Consider the following 12559-nt stretch of genomic DNA (forward strand, 5'->3'; position numbering starts at 1 on the left):
TCTAAATTGTTAATATTAATTGTGAACACAGTACCCAGCACTGATCCTTCTATCCCCAACTTCCTCCTTCTGCCTTGGTGTTGCTACCCTACACAAATTAAGATCCCAACCACATTCTTGCTGAACTTTACAGAAATCTTGAACATTATTCCCATGGTTGGTAAACAGCTTACAAACCTCTTAATTTCAGTCTATTCTATATATTTCACATATTTAGTACAAATACTGTTTTCCATGCTTTTACTGGTGCGTGGCGTATGTATGCTGACTTGATCCATGGTCACCTTTCAGACACTATAGATGATTAATAACATTCTATTTAGTCCAACCTCAGTGTCTACATAGATCCCACAACTTCATTGTGGTGCAACCTCTACCTTCCTGTCACACAGCAAAAAAAAACTTTATTCAAATTGCACCATCAATAATTGATTAATCTTCTGAAGCCAAATAATTTAAGTGTCAGTTTTCTCCAGCTTGGTTTTACACCTTCATTAATGGTACTCGGACTAAAAATAGTTGCTGATTCTTGCTGCAGAGAAGCTAAATTGATTATATGCAGCGTAAGTACTCTGGTTACTTCTGAAAAATAATCGTAATTTCGTAAACCTCACCAGGCAGATGTTCTGTTCTTGAAAGCAGATTTAGATATTTTTTGACAAATCTCCGGTAAGTGGAGCTCCTATTCTACAAGTTGTCATTACATATGTATTTTAGAGTGTTAGAAATATTTCGCACGCAGCCAACATGTGCAGGATAGCGGGCTTACTCACCGCTGTCTAAGCTGGTGCCTCCCTCGTCTTCTGGCAGAAAGACTGAAGAAACAAACGGTATCTGCTTTTATATATATTGCCTCATCATGTCCTGAGGATGTTTCAAAGCAATTTGCAGCAATGGCTGCTTCATCTTAGGAAACCCTGTAGGCCAGTGGTCTTCTGTAGAACTGTTGACAGTCAAAGTGGTTTGCTCTACACAATTTAACAGCTATACGATCATGCTTGTGAGATATCTGTTTCTTAAGCTGATGGATCCTCACTTTTAAAACTGTCTGTAAAAACTACTTTGACTAGGATTTCATCTGCCTTAATATTTCTTTCTTTGGCTTAGTGTTGTTTCGTTTCGTTTGTCATGTGAGGTGCCTTGGGATGTTTTAGATGGATTCTTTATTGAAAAATTACCGTGGTGGCAGATGCCAAATTGTGATGATATAAATAAAACAAATTATGATTCATTTTTTAAAATATAAATTTAGAGTACCCAATTCATTTTTTTCCAATTAAGGGGCAATTTAGCGTGGCCAATCCACCTAGCCTGCACATCTTTGGGTTGTGTGGGCGAAACCCACGGGGAGAATGTGCAAACTCCACACACAGTGACCCAGAGCCAGGATTGAACCTGGGACCTCGGCGCCGTGAGGCAGCAGGACTAACCCTCTGTGCCACCGTGCTGCCCGTAATTATAATTCATCATAGAAATCACTTAAATAAACTGGACAAAATAATAAAAGGATTGCACAATTATGATAATGCCAGTGTACAAATAATTATAAAACGTTGCAAAATGCAGATCTCCTTAATTTATGGAATAAAAATGAACGGTCTACTTCACTCTGCATTTGTATTAATGTCTATAGATCAGATGCTGTCATGTTGAGTTCATTAAATACTTCACAATTTATATACTATTGTATTATGTCACTTTGGCACATACTATCTCGGATCAATTTTAGTGCTTGCTTCTGAATTGTTTTGAGCTTGTTCGCATGCTGTAAACCCTGCATTCCAAACAGGTGCTCCATAAATAAAAATGGGTTTTACATAACTTTTAAGCCGATTGGGTGTGATGCTTGACAATGGTAGTGGAAGCAGAGGTGGACAATGATTTCAAAAGGAAATTGAATGGGCACTTGAGGGAAACCAATGAAGGGCTATGAGGATTGAGCGGGGAGAAGGGGACTGATTGGATTGCCCTACAGAGCCAGCATGGATCTGATAGGTCAAATGGCCTCCTGTACTGCAATGATACTACGACAACTATTCTATAGCACGTTTATTTTTTGTTTGAATACTTAAAGGCCACAAGCCATTAATTTGTCATTACTTTCTATTGGGGATAGGTGTAATAGGAGAGGTGGTTGGTAATCAGCTCATTTTAAGTAGTTGCGACCTTTATAGTTCCACAGTAGTGATTTTTCAGGTCTTCTGTGGGGCGCTTATTGCGGACAGAAACCTTACGGGAAATATTGCAATAAAGCAACAGAAAAGATGTTGGTTTACCTGAATCTAGCTATTTCCAGGTGGGTGTAAATGATGGGTTCAAATTTGATTAAGACAATGGTCCCCGATGGTGTATTTTTTTTTGGTTCAGCACAGTGAGACAAGTACCACCCATGAGAGTATGTATATGTGTGTGTGGGGGGCGACAGCCCAAATGAGCAAAGGGCACCCCCCCCCCTTCTTTCCAATCCTATTTAAAATGTTCTTGAAAGGACAGGTTGCCCATTCCCATTTCTGCCTGCCCATGCTGAGCATAACAATGGGATCAATTGCCCTGTAAACAAACCCAATTGACCGGAATTATTTATTTACATGCTGTTGATTTTGGAACCTGCCCACCCACTCATACATGATCCTATTTCCTCCTTAATGGAAATCTGAGGTTTGACATAGTGCCTGGAATTTCTACTTGATTGCACTAATTTTCTTGGTGCAATTTGCCTGTTGTTGGTGTAACCGATGCAAACGGTTGTGGAATTTCAAAGCAAATTTTGTTCAGCGCATCTCGGGTTTCCACAACTTGTTGTGTTCGAAGCAAAACCTAGCCATAAAGCTGACCATAATCACCACTGGGGGTTTCCACTCATTGCTGTTGCTTGCAGGCTTTCAATTATTAAAGATTAAATCGTGCCTAGAGGGTGCGAAGACATAAATAGGAGCGTTTTAAAAGATAGTGAATGTTTTTTTCCTAATTTACTGATACTTAACCACTCTACCATAACCTAACTAGGAAATAGTTCTGTATTTTTTTTTGAAAAGTAATTTTCAGTCATTTAGAATTAGATTACACAGGCTAGATTGACAGACAAAAAATGTTTATTTTTTTGCGGTAAATTCATTTTCAGCTGCATTAATCAAACTTCACCAAGTTACTACACTGAAGCAGATGTTTTTAAACATTTCTTTTAATTAACTTATTAACTTTGCCCACTTATGCTGGGTCATGGCAGATATTCTGTTCGGCAATATGCAAGTGAGTTCCCATGAAAACTGGGAGGAAATAAAATCTCAAAATCATTGCAGTTTTCGGTGTGACTTGTGCCAGAATCACCAGCTGCGCCCAAAGATTGATGGCTATTTGATCAGTAATGTAAAGTGACACTTTGTACTTTGTGCAGTGGCTACTAAACCTCATGTGGGAACATTTCATTGATAAACAAAGTTAATTTCAATGTTGTCTGAGCAACAAAGAGCAACTTTCCCACAAGGATGTCCAACCAGCAGTTGAATATTCTTGTGTTTCTTTCCAAGGCTGTTAAAAAATTGAAACGGCATTTTGAAAAAATAGTTGAAGTAACAAAAACACCATGTGTCTGAAAAGTGTGGCCTTATAGCATCAGCACTACTAAAATGTGTGATTCTGAATCCCAATAATATCCATGTGGGAAACTTGAAGCATACATGTCACATCAGTTTGAAATTCTGACTTGGATGCGCATTGGAATTCTGTGAAAGTAAAAAGTTATAGGATTAATTTCCCTCTATTGTACAGCAAAAATTTATTCTTTTGATAACAAAAGGAATAAAAGAACTCAATTGTTGTCATACCAGAACTAGGCCTAAAACAGAGAGCATTATCAAGACCTTCTACATGTATGACACTGTGTAATGTCAAACTGTTAATGGGAGTGTTACCATGGTTTACCCAATGTGGTATTCATTACCCGATGGTCTATTCATTTATATGTGAAAGTTTAGAGTACACAATTAATTGAGTGCCCTTACGGGTGAGACAATGCAGTATATACAAGTGCCATTTCAAAACAACAAAGTCAATGGATGGCATGTCTCAGGCAGGTTCATAAATGTCCTTTAAGCACTGTGGACCAAACATCCACGTCAGCTTGGTCTGAAGTGAAATCAATTACAGGAGGCCTCAACACAATTCTAGCATGTGAAATTCAAGAACGAACACCAAATTAATTGTTGAATTAGCTGCCTTACTGAGAGAGGGCTGCCTTACTGAAAGAAATTGTGTGGGAAATTTAAAGAGCACATTTGTACAAATACATTTCGGAAATATTAATGGTGCACCGCGGAAGGCAATTAAACTAACAACCAACCTGTTTTTACCCCTTATCCTGGAGTGGTGATAAAAGTTGCAAACCAGTTCACTCAACTTGTTCAATTTGAATTATCTGATCATTTTTAAGCACCTAATTCCCACTTTGCTGTGTTATTCGTGGTGTTTATTTTCAAATTACCGGATAACGGAGCCTGCTCTGCCGAAGACCACAGGAAACTACAAAATATCGTGAATGTAGCCCAGTCCATCCGCAAACCAGCCTCCCATCCATTGATTCTATCTATAATTCCCGCTGCCTCAGAAAGGCAGCCAACATAATTAAGGACCCCAATCACCCCGGACATACTCTCTTCCACCTCCTTCCGTCAGGAAAAAGATACCAAAGTTTGAGGTCGCGTACCAACCGACTCAAGAACAGCTTCTTCCCTACTGCCATCAGACTTTTGAATGGACCTACCTCGTATTAAGTTGATCTTTTCTCTCCACCTTGCTATAACTGTAACATTATATTCTGCAATCTCTCCTTCCTTCCCTATGTATGGTATGCATTGTTTGTACAGCATGCAAGAAACAATACTTTTCACTGTTTACTAATACATGTAACAATAATAAATCAAATCAAATAACCAAATTTGTAGCACAATTATCAGGAATAGATGATATTTCATTCTTTAGTAAAAAGAGCTCACCTTGGACCACAATAATTCAACAAAACGGAAACAATAATGTAAGACTGATCAAAGTGGGTGAGTGGATATGAATCTAGATTCTGTGTCGAATTTCTTTTGTTGGACAGAATTAAATTCAAGTTATCGTCGCTGATTCAGTTGAATACATGCCATTCAGTACAATAGTTAACAAGCAAAGGTTGCAGGGCAACGTTATTACATAGGTTGCAAAGCAACTCTATATTGACCAATGTGTTTAATGAGTCCAGTAATTACACAATAAAATAAACAAATTCAGTTTGGGTGAACAGTTTAACTGTTTTTGGGCTCGCACAGTGTCAGGGTAGAGGACAAATGCAAGTTTCCGATTTGCACATCAAGTTTGCCAGCCGCTTAAACAGTAGTTGACTCGGATTCATGAAAACATTAGCACATTTATAATTAAATTTACTCCAGTGTCCAAATGATTGGTTAACAGAATGAAAGAAACATATTTCAGGAACACAATGTTTTATTCTGAAGAGTTCAAATAAGCACCTCCTGTGTAAACGAATCAACAAAATATAGCAGACACAAAACTTTGCCAATCTTGGCTTCGAGGTCGAACACAATTAACCATGCAAGTACAGAGTTTTATATCATAGAAAACAACAATTTGGTTCATTGTGTCTGTGCTGTGCTAGTCCAATCCAAACCTGGGCTCACTGGCCACATTCTACCTATTATCCTGTTATTTTATTTGACCTTAAAACATAATTTCTGCCACAACCACTGCACCATGACCAAGCATTCCGTACTCCAGTAATCCTCTCAGTAAATAAAATTTCCTAGTACCCTCATTTTATTTAGTCTGTTGTGTTCCACTCGTCTCTAATTTCTCCTACTCATTTTCCATTGCTGGCATCACACTTGTGAATCTATGCAGTTTGTATATGTCCTTTTTTAAAATGCCATTTTAAAGTAAAGTACATTCTCACAACCATAAAAGCTAGATGAAATATTGATTGTCAAGCCCCCTACTTTTGTGTCAGAAGTTTCCTCCGAAACCTAAGTAAAAGCATTTTTACATAACAAGAACAAAACTGGATCCAGTGTTACTCCAATCCAGGAGACATTTCATCCTCATTTCTTGTCCATTATCGATTTTCCGGCTGTGCTGTTACATTTCCTCTTACACCATATCCGTGTAATTTTGCAACAACTCTTGTGAGACAGCCTTACTAATTGTCAAATTAGTCAGTTCTTCAAAAATATTCAAATAAATTTAGCAAACACAGCTTGCCTTTAGCAAATTTTTGGTGACTGTCCTTCACAAACATGCGATTTCTAACACTTTTATCAGAATTTACAGTGCAGAAGGAGGCCATTCGGCCCATTGAGTCTGCACCGGCTCTTGGAAAGAGCACCCTATCCAAGGTCAACACCTCCACCCGATCCCCAGAACCCAGTAACCCCACCCAACACTAAGGGCAATTTTGGACACAAAGGGCAATTTTGGACACGACGGGCAATCTATCATTGCCAATCCACCGAGCCTGCACATCTTTGGACTGTGGGAGGAAACCGGAGCACCCGGAGGAAACCCACGCACACATGGGTAGGATATGAAATGAAATGAAAATCGCTTATTGTCACGAGTAGACTTCAACGAAGTTACTGTGAAAGCCCCTAGTCGCCACATTCCGCCGCCTGTCCGGGGAGGCTGGTACGGGAATCGAACCGTGCTGCTGGCCTGCTTTAAAAGCCAGCGATTTAGCCGAGTGAGCGAAACCAGCCCCATATGCAGACTACGCACAGACAATGACCCAAGCCGGAATCGAACCTGGGGCCCTGGAGCTGTGAAGCAATTGTGCTATCCACAATGCTACCGTGCTGCCCAAATTTATCTTGGATTATGGATTCTAAAAGTTTTTCCACAACTGATATTAACTGGTTCATATAATTACAGCTAATGGTGGAAATACTCAATAGTTTCACACAGAAAATGTGGAGAGAGAATCAAAGTTAATGTTTAATCAGAGTTAATATTTGATACTGTGCCTCCTTTTAAGGTCAGATGGCTTTAGCAAATTTATCCAAAGAGCTCCATTTATTGGTGTAACCCCTGAGGAATATATTTATTGTCTGCTCTATTCATCTTAATTTCCACTGCCAATCTCTTGACCAGTTTACTCATATTCTGCCCCATCATTGGCCCTGGCAATAATCATGATGATTTAAATCTACATATAAATTGGAAAAATTAGATCGGCAGTTAAGTATCCTGGAGGAGTTCATAGAATACTTTTGGGATAATTTCTTGGAGCAGTACTGTCTGAAACCAATCAGTGAGCAGGGATTTGGATTGTGTGATGTGACAGGATTAATTAATGACTTCCGAGTAAAGGCAGCAGTGACTACAACACAATTGAATTCTACTTTTGGCTTGAAGGGGTGAAGAGCGAGTCTTAAGAATAGTATTTTAAACTTAAATATGGGCAATGATGTGGGCATGAAAGCCCACATCTAGGGCACAGATCAATAGAGAAACAGTAACAGACTTAAGGAAATATTTCAGAATACACAGAATAAGCATATTCCTATTATAAGGAAAAATGATAAAAGGAAGACTCAATCTCATAATCTGTGGTTAACCGTAGAAGTTAGAGAAAGCATCAAACTGAAGGATAAAACATAACTGTGCAAAGGTCATGTGTTTGGTCAAAATATAAAGAATGTCAGGGAATGACTAAAAGGTTAATCATGAGAAAGAAATTAGAGTATGAGAAGCTAATTAGAAATGTAAAAAAGTTCCTATGAGCATGAGTTCCTCTCGGTATCTATAAAGGAAAATGGTAAGTAAAGTGAACATTAGTCCACTAGAGAGTGAGGGTGGGCAATTAATACTAGATAACAAGGAAATAGCGGATTAAATGAAAAAGTATTTTGGTTCTGTCTTCACTAAAGATACAGGAACACATTCCAGTAATATCTGTAAATTAGGAGGTGAAAGGAAGAGATATTACAATCACAAAGGAAGTGGTAGTGAGAAATTTGATGGAGCTTCAGCCTGACAAGTCTCCGGATCCAGATGGACTTCATCCTAGGGCCTTAAAAGAGGTGGCTAATGAGGCAGTACATGCGGTGGTATTAATTTTTCAAAATCCATTGGATTCTAGAAAGATTCATCAGACAGGAAAGTAGCAAATTTGACCCCTCTATTCAACAAGGTAGACTGGCAGAAAACTGAAAACTATAGGCTAGCTAAGCTTGATGTCTGTTGTGGGGAAGGTATTAGAATCATCATTAATATATAAATGGGCATTTCAAAAAAGGTCATGGTTACTGGGAAAGCCAATATGGCTTTGTCTAATGGCAATCATGTTTAACCAATTTAGAGTTATTTGAAAGAATAACATGTGCTATGGATAAAGGGGAGCCTGTAGACATACCATATTTAGCATTTGATAAGATACCACATCAAAGGTTACTGCTAAAAATAAAAGTTCATTGTGCAAGGAGTAAAATATTAGCATGGATAGAAGATTGGCTGGCTAGTGGAAAACAGAGTATGCATAAATAGGTCTGTGTCTAGCAGGGGGGGGGGGGGGGGGGGGGTTAGAGTAGAGTAGGAGGGAAAATATGGCGGGTAGTACCGGTGGGAGGGGAGCGGGCTTGTGCAATATGTTACGGTGGAAGTATTGAAAGTACGTGGATGTTTGCACATTTTTGCCTTTTTTGCTTCCTTTCTGATGATGTCTGTAACTGTTTATAAAGCCAAAAACTACCTCAATAAAATTGTTTATTAAAAAAAAAAAATAGGTCTGTGTCTGATTTGCAGGATATGATGAATGGAGACCTGCAGGGTTTTGTACTGGGACCTCAACATTTTACAATTTCATCAATGACTTGGATGAGGAAGCCAAGACATGCTAGCCAGATTTGCCGATGACACAAAAATAGGTAGGAAAATATGTTGTGAGAAAGACACGAGGAGCTTGCAGGCGGATGTTTTAGGTTGAGTGAATGGGCAAAAGTCTGGCAGATGGAGTATAACATGGGGAAATGTGAAGTTCATTTTGACAGGAAGAATAAAAAGCAGGTTACTTAAATGGAAAATGACTGAAGAATTCCATGGTGGAGGGATCTAGGTAGTCTAGTGCAAGAGTCATAAAAACCAAGTATGCATGTACAGTACACAATAAAGAAGGTTCATGGAATGCCAACCTTTATTACAAGAGGAATTAAACATAAAAGTAAGGATGTTTTACTTCATTGAGACCATATCTTGGATGCTGTGTGCACTTTTGGCATCCTTGTTTAAGGAAGGGTGTAAATGTTGAATGCGGTTCATAGGAGTTTTACTAGATTGATACCTGGAATGAGCAGGTTGTCTTAGGAGGATAGCTTGCACATACGAGTTTCCACTGGAGTTTAGAAGAATGACTTGATTGAAGTATGCCTGAATGGTCTTGACAAGATGGTCATAGAAAGGATGTTTTCTCTTGTGGGTGAGTCCAGAACTAGGGAGCACGGTTTTAAAATTAAGGGTTGCCCTTATGGGACAGAGATGAGAATTCTTTCTCTCAAGAGGAAGTTGTGTGAATTTGAAACTTTGTCTCACAAGGCAGTGGAGGGATGGATCATTGAATGTTTTTAAGGCAGGAATAGATTGATTCTTGTGAAGTATTCTTGTTAAGCAAAGGGAATCAAAGGTTATCACGGGTAGGTGGGAATGTGAAACGCGAAACATAAGCAGATCAGTCATGATCCTATTCAATGGAGGAGCAGGCTTGAGGGGCTGAATGGCCTACTCCTGCTCCTTTTTGTATGTTTATATTGATTTGGGGTATGATCGCTTATCTCACTAAATATTGCTTTCAACCAGTGAAGCACCCTGACTGTTGACTCGTCATTCCTTTTTTTAGACATTGAACCTATGTTACGGTCAGTATTTTTCATTTGTTCTGCTTCCACAAAATATATTCTCCCTACTTCATTTTTCAGATGGAAATAAACAGAACTTATTTCTTTGTTGAATTAGAAACAGACTCATCTAAGAAACAGGACTGGACCCATTCTAAAAAGCATTCCACATTTAACTATGTGCTATCTTTATTCTAATTACTACTGTCCTGTTCCTACATGTCTGTGAACTGTCTGCACAGCTCCCCTTCCATGCCATCTCCATTGTCCGGTGACCCTTTCCTTTCTAGTTTTAATATAATCCATTTGGGATAGTCTTGTGTTTCTTTTCTCATATATAATATACTTACTAACCAAGACATTCACAAACCAAGTCTAATCATGCCTGTGTTGCTAAGACAGACTTCACCCGTTTTCTTTCAACTTAAGGCGGTACGCACATCCCTGACGAAAAACAAGTAACTCAGAACAGCTAGCACAAGAGCAGGTCTGTCAAAAGGTATTTGTCCAATTAGACCTAAAGATACAGAGCAAAATATTAATGAAGTGAAAGAAAAAATAATCAGAAAGTTTAAAATTAATCATGTAAGGCGGGTCTTTATAGCTGGTGACAACACTGCTTCCGTTTGCCCCATTGAACCTTTCGGGAAGTCCTGTGGTGGTTGCCATGTTGAAGATTTGGAGGCAATTTCGGCAGCATTTCAGGTTGGGAGTGGGGTTGAGGCTGATGCCGATCCGGGGGTATCGTGGATTTGAGCCGGGGGGGAGGATGGATGTGAGGTTTCAGGGATGGGAAAAGAGAGGGGTGAAGGAGATGAAGGATTTGCTTTTGATGGGGCAGTTCACAAACTTGGGGGAGTTGAGGGGGAAGTTTGGGTTTCCACATGAGGAGCATTTTCGATAAATGCAGGTGCGGGCCTTTGCGAGAAAGGTTTTTCCAATTTTCTGATGGTGCCTCCTCGTTGTTGGAGGAGGTGCTGTCGGGTAATGGGGTTGGAGAATGGAAGGATTTTGGAGGATAAAGTGTATGTGGAGGGGATTAAGGCCGAGTGGGAGGAGGTGTTGGGGATGGTGCTGGAGGAGGGATTGTGGTGTGAGGTGCTGCGGAGAGTGAATGCCTCAACCTTGTGTGCGAGGCTGGGGTTGATACAGTTGAAGGTGGTGCACAGGGCACATTTGACGAAGTCAAGGATGAGCGGGCTGTTTGAGGGGGTAGTGGATACTTACAAAAGGTGTAGGAGGGGCCCGGCTAATCATGTGCACATGTTCTGGTCCTGACCGCAGTTGGATAAATTTTGGGGGTTGTTTTTCAGCACCATGTCGGCGATCCTGCATGTGGATTTGAAGCCGGGTCCGCTGGGGCCATATTCGGGGTGTCATATTCGGGGTGTCTGATCTGCCGGAGTTGCAGATGGGAGCGGGGGTAGATGTCTTAGCCTTTGCCTCATTGATTGCTCGCAGACGGGTTCTTTTGGGGTGGAGGTCAGCTTCTCCACCCTGTGCCACAGTGTGGCCGGGGGATCTCATAGAGTTCTTGCATCTTGAGAAGGTGAAATTTTCCTTAAGGGGCTGCAGATGGGGGGGTTCCACATGAAATGGGGCTTATTTATTTAGCATTTTGGAGAGCTAGTTACATGGGTGGGGGGGGGAAGGTTGGTGCATGGTTTATTGTACTTGGGGGTATAATGTTTTTGTCTTGTTTTGTAAAATGTTAAAAATTTGAATAAAAATACTTAGCAAAAAAAATTGATCATGTAAATCTTATACTTCACACATTCAAATGAAACATAGGGAGCGATTCTCCGGCTGCGCTGCGGCCAACGCAAATCCCGCTATGTTGGAAGAATGCCAGGAGAGATGCAAAATGCTCCAACTAGTGTGATTTGGTTTACACCCTCACTGGCTCTGAACCAGATTAGCGTATTTAAATCTTCATTTAAATATACAGGATGAGTGTTAATCTGGAGTTGCCCAGATCCTGCATTTCGCCCACCCACCAGCGCAAATTACTACTGGACTCTGCAAATGGAGAACAGGTAGGATGACCACGCTGGGGAGCCGGAAGCTGTTGTAGCGCCCAGGTGGTCGGGGACAGGGTAGCCCCTAGCATTGCCAACCTGGCACTGCCAAGGTGACAGGCTGGCACTGCCAAGGGGCAAGGCTTGATGGGGCAGGGCATGAAGAGGAAGGGGTCTTTGATGACCCCATAGTGGAGTGCTGCTCATCTGAAGGTGGGGTTCTCTTTGCCGGCGAGAAGGGGGCCGCGATCGTGGTCTGTAGTGGCCCGTTCTCTGAGGATCCAGTCTTGTCTTTGGGTTCGGCACGTCATTATCGGTGCAAATCTCCCCTGGCTTAAGAAAAAAGACGAAATACGGGAAGGTTGAGATCAGAATCATGCTGGAACAGCCAGCATGATTCGCACCGAAATCGCTCAAAATGACACTTGCATTCTTTGGGAGAATTCCACTTATAATTTTCTCAAAATAGTGAAGTGATTGAGTACGTTATTGCTTTAAAAGATACCTTGGCCAGGATATCTTGAACTTCTAAGGAGTTTTGTTCTCATGTATAAAAGCATATCTATCTGAATATTGCAACAATGCCAGCTGCACTCAATATTAAGATCACAGTTCTTGAGGTAGTGATTTTATATTATTTTCCATTGTATTCCATTTGGTACAGCT

General features: G+C 40.4%; 1 protein-coding gene across 7 annotated transcripts in view; it reads right to left on the reverse strand.

Annotated features, from left to right (window-relative positions):
- The window catches only part of LOC119973867 (hyaluronidase-1-like), a 67972-nt gene that overhangs the window by 26249 nt on the left and 29164 nt on the right, over positions 1 to 12559 (reverse strand). Inside the window, exon 1 of one of the 7 annotated variants that reach the window (XM_038812377.1) lies at positions 774 to 1135. The exons of 5 other annotated variants lie outside the window; for them this stretch is intronic. The gene's annotated coding sequence lies outside the window, so the exon portion shown is untranslated. Of the gene's footprint in view, positions 1 to 614; positions 636 to 773; positions 1136 to 12559 lie in introns of those variants that run through there. One more of the 7 variants, XM_038812381.1, reaches the window with a different exon arrangement.

This window comes from Scyliorhinus canicula, chromosome 11, assembly GCF_902713615.1.
Source record: "Scyliorhinus canicula chromosome 11, sScyCan1.1, whole genome shotgun sequence".
Classification (NCBI taxonomy): domain Eukaryota; kingdom Metazoa; phylum Chordata; class Chondrichthyes; order Carcharhiniformes; family Scyliorhinidae; genus Scyliorhinus; species Scyliorhinus canicula.